Genomic DNA, 6,587 nt, shown 5'->3' with positions numbered 1-6,587 from the left:
GAACCGCACATCTCGATCTGACATCACTGACACTGGCACCCCGTGTCGCGCCACTATCTCCCTGATATAGATATCGGCCAACTTTTTGGCTGAGATACTCTCCAGAATCGGAATAAAATGGGCGCTCTTAGTCAACTGATCCACGATGACCTAAATCGAATCTACTCCTCGCGCCGTTCGTGGAAGCTTCGTGATAAAATCCATCGTAATATCCTCCTATTTACACAACGGGATATCCAACAACTGCATCTTGCCGTGCGGTCTCTAAGGCTCGGCCTTGACCTTCCTGCAGGTCAAACACCGCTCGACGTACCACGCCACGTCCCGCTTCATGCAGGACCACCAATAATCCAGGCGAAGATCCCGATACATCTTCTTTTCCCCTGGATGAATAGAGATTCGTGATTTGTGTGCCTCCTCCATCAAGATCTGGTGCATGCCTCCATGATACGACACCCACACCCTACGGTGTAGTGTCAATAACCCTCGGCTATCATAATCGAAGGAGGTGACTTGTCCCACTATATGCTCACTCTTCCGATGCTCCTCCTTCATAGCCTCCTGTTGAGCCTCCCGAATCTGCTCCAATAGGGGAGTCACCACAGTCATCCTCATGCAAACATCCCTGATCGGCGCCGCCTTGCGGCTAAGCGCATCGGCCACCACATTGGCCTTCCCCAGGTGGTAAAGGATCTCGCAATCATAATCCTTCACCACGTCCAACCACTGACGCTGCCTCATGTTCAGATTCGGCTGATCCATGAAGTACCTCAAACTCTTGTGGTCCGTGTAAATGGTACAACAAACCCTGTAAAGGTAATGCCGCCATATCTTGAGGGCGAAGACCACCACCCCCAACTCCAAATCATGCGTCGGATAGTTCGCCTCGTGAGGCTTCAGCTGCCTCCAGGCATAAGCAATGACATGCCCCCTCTATAGGGGTGCAAACGAGCCGAGCCGAGCTCGAGCCTGGCCAGGCTCGGCTCGAGCTCGTTTAAGTTATATGAGGCTCGAGCTCGAGCTCGGCTCGATTCGAGCTTTCTTGTACTGAGCTCGGATCGAGCTCGTAACGAATTATCGAAGCTCGGCTCGGGCTCGGGCTCGACTCGTTTTTTATCTGACGTGCCTAAATAAGCTTAAGCTCGGCTCGAGCTCGTTAAGAAGCTCGTTTACTAATACCCTAAATCCGTAATTCCTCTAATATATTTTTATTTTAATATATATAAATAATAATAAATTATATTATGTAAAGGCTCGTTTAGGCTCGCAAGCCTAATCAAGCTTAATGACATAGGCTCGAGCTCGAGCTCGTTTAATAAACGAGCTTAATTTTAAGCTCGAGCTCGGCTTGGGCTCGTTTAAAACCGATTTCGAGTCGAGTTTTTAACGATCCGATCCCGAGTAGCTCGCGAGTAGCTTGGCTCGTTTGCACCCCTACCCCTCTACATCAACACTGCGACTAAGCCTGAGATCGACGCATCGCAATATACCACAAAATCCTCCACACCCTCGGGCATGGCTAAGATCGGCGCCTCGCACAATCTCTGCCTCAGAGTCTCGAACGTTGCATGCTGCTCAGGCCCCCATCGAAAGACCATGGCTTTCCTAGTCAACCGTGTCAGGGGTACGACTATCTTGGAGAAATACTGAATGAACCTCCGATAATAGCCTGCTAATCCGAATTTCAGATGGAGACTTCGGAACCTCCCACCTCATCACGGCCTCCACCTTGGCCGGGTCTACTGAAATCCCATTCTGGTTGACGAGGTGCCCAAGAAACTGCACCTCGCGCAACCAAAACTCACATTTGGAGAACTTGGCATACAAGCTCTCCCTCCTCAGGGTCTCCAAAACCTCCCTCGGATGCTCCTCATGCTCCTCCTGAGTCTTGGAATAAACCAAGATGTCATCAATGAAAACTATCACAGACCGGTCCAACATCGGTCTACACACGCGGTTCATGAGGTCCATGAACGCGGCAGGAGCATTGGTGACCCCAAACGGCATCACCACGAACTCATAATGTCCATAACGCGTCCGAAACGCGGTCTTCTGTATATCCTCATCTCTAACCCTCATCTGATGATAGCCTGAATGCAAATCGATCTTGGAGAACCAAGATGCTCCCTGCAACTGATTGAAGAGGTCATTAATCCTCGGGAGTGGGTGACGGTTCTTCACCGTTACCTTATTCAGCTCCCGATAATCTATACACATCCGATGCACCCGTCCTTCTTCCTCAAAAACAGGATCGGGGCTCCCTAGGGTGAACTGCTCGGTCGAATAAACCCATTGTCTAGCAGCACCTGCAGCTGCGTAGACAACTCCTGCATCTCGGGAGGAGCCAACCGATAGGGTGTCTTGGCTATTGGAGCCGCACCAGGAACTAGATCGATCCTGAACTCCACCTGACGCTCCGGAGGTATTCCAGGAAGCTCCTTCGGAAACACATCAGCGTAGTCTCGCACCACTGGAACCTCGCTCACCGTCGCCTTACCCGTCTCCCGGGTATCCATAACATACGTGACATACCTCGCGCATCCATGCTGAAGGTAGCGCCTAACTCTCGCTGCTGAACATACTATAGGTCCACGCTGTGGCCTCTCGTCGTGGATCACCAACTCTCCCCCGCTTGGGGTCCTGACCCGCATTAGCTGCTGTGCGCAATCTATCACCGCCCCATTAGGGCTCAACCAATCCATGCCTATAATCACTGTGTTCCCCCGCAACGGTATGGGAACCAAATCCACCAAATAGCGCTCCTCAAATAACCTCAAAACACAATCCCTGAACACTGCTGATGCTCGCACCGATCGATCATCGGCAATCTTTATCTCTAAAGGGCAATCCAACATGCCCGAGGACTCAGTATACCTCTTGCTTAGCGCAAGGGAAACAAATGACCGGGTGGCACCCGAGTCGAACAACACCTGAACCGGAATACCGTTCACATGGAACGATCCTAATGCATATACGAACAACTCGCCGAGTTCGCCTTCATCCGAAGAACACTCTAAGCTGTGACTTGCCGAGTTGTTGAGTTGTATGAACAACTCGTCGAGTTGTTCTTGAGACAAGAAGATTGCCATGAACTCGCCGAGTCATGGCACTGACTCGCCGAGTGACTTCATGAGTGAGTCTGGCTTCCAACCCACTGAGTCATACCCTATGACTCACTACTCCAACTCGCAAACACAAATGGGAACAACCCTGGGACTCGCAACCCGACTCGCCGAGTCAGATAAACGACTCGCCGAGTCTGCCTCATGCAAAAACTATACATGCGATTTTGCTTGAATCCAGTTCATGCCATTCACAGATCTGGGTTCCTAGGGCCTGGTTTACACGTAAAGTTTCCAACTTTACGTGTAAATAATCACCAATGAAGGTTTTAGGGCTCAAAGTGCACCAAAAGGGGTAGATCTAGGACTTTCATACAATATGACTCCATAAAGGCAGTAGATCCAAGCTCCAGGGACTAAATCATGCCTAGATCTAAAGGCTAACAACTTATTACAACTCACAAAGCACAAACAAGTTTGGAGAATGGCTCAAGAAGGACTTTCATGAAGCTATTAAGGACTACAACCTTGAAAACAAAGGGGAAACGAGCTATACCTCAAGGAAAACGTTGGGATGTCACAAAAGGCTTGGCCTCCTTCTCCTCTTCTTGATCTACTCTTCTTTCTCCTCAAAAACTTCAAGAACACACCCAAAACACTTCAATCTCACAAGGAAAAGGGGAAAAAACGATGTTGGTGGCTCTGAGGGTGAATGGGGGCGAGCTTGGGGCGGAAATGAGGGTTTAAATAGGGTTCAAACCCTTGAAATTTAGGGTTTCATCAAACAGCGGTGACTCGCTGAGTCCAGAATACGGACTTGCCGAGTCGGACCTACAACTCGCCGAGTCCAAGGCTACAACTGTCAAATACTTAGATAAAATTTACGTACCAGAAACCAGGTGCTACACCTATTCAGTACACCTAGCGTACTACCTTCTTCACTAGTATGCCCCGCGTACGTTTTGTGTACGCCCCGTGTACTCGGTGAAGCCTGAAAACCACAAAACTTCTGAATGCCATAACTTCTTCGTTATAAATCCGATTCTAACGATCCTTATATCTACGGAAAGGTAACGAGAAGCTTCACACCTCTATAAACTTTATTTAACCTGAAACCCAACCGAACTAAAATCCAATATTCATAAAAGAAGCCTAAAACACTACATTCCCGTTTTACCCTTGACCCCAAAATGCAAACTGAGCTATTGGGTCACATACTCACATTGCCCACATCCAAATGGGCCTAAATCTTACATTTATAAAGGCCCAAATCCTTATGATGACCGCTCTTCATGCCACATCCTCGATTTAGAACTTTATTCGAAACGGGGCGTTGCAACTATGTATTTTTTTCAAATATTGAAATATTTATATTTTTACTAATTTTGAGTTTATTAACCATTTTTTAATTAATTTTATTTGTTTACTAAATCATAGTAATTTATTTTAACAACAAAAAATAAGGTGAAATGAAATGCGTTTATTTTCTAGAATTTAAAAAATAAAAAGAGAGTAATGAGAAAATAAAATGACTAAAGACAGTGAAAGATGAAATGATCTAAGTAGTCTCAGTTTACCCTTTGTTAGAAAATATAATTTCATGAATTTAGAATATTTTACGATATCCAGTAAACAAATTATCAGAAGTTTCCTCTCTAATAAATATATGTTTTTTTATGACTTGTCATATTCTTATTTAATTTGTTAAATGTGATTTTGTAGTTATTTTGAGTTAATTTTTTTTTTCATATGTTATTTTATAGTTTATTATTATTATTATTATTATTATTATTAAATTTCACATAATATTTTAATATAATAATTGCAATAAACATATTAATAAATGGATATTAACTTCACTAATAAACTTAGCTTTTAATTTCAAAATTCTCATAATTAAAGTTTATTAGTTTCTTTTATTTATTTAAATTTAAAAGATAAAAAACATTTTCATTATAATAACTTATTATTTTTCTAAATTTCTTATAAATTCAAAATTATTAAATACTTTGATATTTATATTTAATATTTTTAAATTAACCTATATAACACTTGAGTCTTACAACTAGTTATCGAATAATTGTCTAGCAAACTAATCTATTTTATAAAAGTAATTCTTATGAAATAAGCGATTATTTTATAATAAATATCTAAAAATATTTAAATTTGACAAAACTTTTATTTTCCCAATGTCGATTAGCCCAAAAATAACTCACAAATATCTTTAAAAATATACTTATTCGAGTCATCCATTTTTTACGCATAACATGAAATTATGTGTTTTTTTTATGCTGTTCGAACTTTGCATGGAGGTCGGCGGATAAAAACAAAGTTGAAGTACTCCCGGCCCATGTAATTACTTCCAGCTCACTTCTTACTTCTGCTCTCTCCTTTCGCCACGTGCAGCAATCATCCCTTGCTTCAAACTTGGTAAACCTCGGGAATATACGACCCTTTCCTACTTGTAACATGTTCTTTGTAGCTTGTACCTTCATTTCTTTTTCCAACATTCATTTTACTAATTATAGTCCGTCTCTTGTGTAGGAGAAGACTCTTTTGGATTAATGATATAATATTTGTATGCTTATAAAATAAAATTTTTATTTTGTAGTTATTTAATAATAAAATCACAACTGTTTCCTAAATTTTGATATTTTCCAAAAGTATCAATTAATTTAGAGGCATACCATTTTCGTATATACATTTTTACGTTTTCTTTATTTTTTACTACCAGTTTTGCCGGCTCAAAAAAGTAGCTTATAAATCGCACAAAAAATCTATCTTTGTAAACAGCGTTTGACCATTAAACATTTAATGTTAGTTTCATCAGAAATAAACTATATTAATTTGCCTTTTAGACTTTTGTATTTTATTTATGAAAAATTAAATATATTCCTATCTTTTATTTATAATTTAATTGTTAAAATAAAACATAATTTAAATTGGCTAATACATAAGTAAATATATTGAAATTACTAACTCTAAATAACGTTTATTATATTATGCTAATTTATCCATGAAAAAAGGTATTAAGACAAGTGTTTTGAAATCAAAACATATTAATTAATAATAATAATAATTTTAAAATAAGATTAACCCTTATACTAAATTTCTCAAAGCCCATTTCGAACAATTACAGAATCCAATTAACTTTTATTTGATTTTTATAATTGTTACCCCATAAATCCTGTATATAGACAAAAACCCGGCCGGATTGTCATTTGCGTGGGAAAAAAACATAATTAATTGGTTATGTAATGATATGATTTGATCATAATGGGTGAAACTTTTCCTTCCAAAAAAAAGTTATTTCAATTTAATATACTTTAAAGCGAAGTTATATTTCATAAATTTATTGTAAATTTAATATATAACCAAAAATATTGTATACAAAATAACTGTAGATTGTAAATCAATCTTTGTTTTATATAATGCATTTTTATTTACAAGCACTGCATTCCATTAATTAAATCATGGCAATATTCCTTAATATTTTTATAATGCTAAAAAATGAAATATGTCGAT

Source organism: Lactuca saligna, chromosome 7 (genome assembly GCF_052625555.1).
Source record: "Lactuca saligna cultivar CGN05327 chromosome 7, ASM5262555v1, whole genome shotgun sequence".
NCBI lineage: Eukaryota > Viridiplantae > Streptophyta > Magnoliopsida > Asterales > Asteraceae > Lactuca > Lactuca saligna.
Note: the sequence above shows the minus strand (reverse complement) of the source record.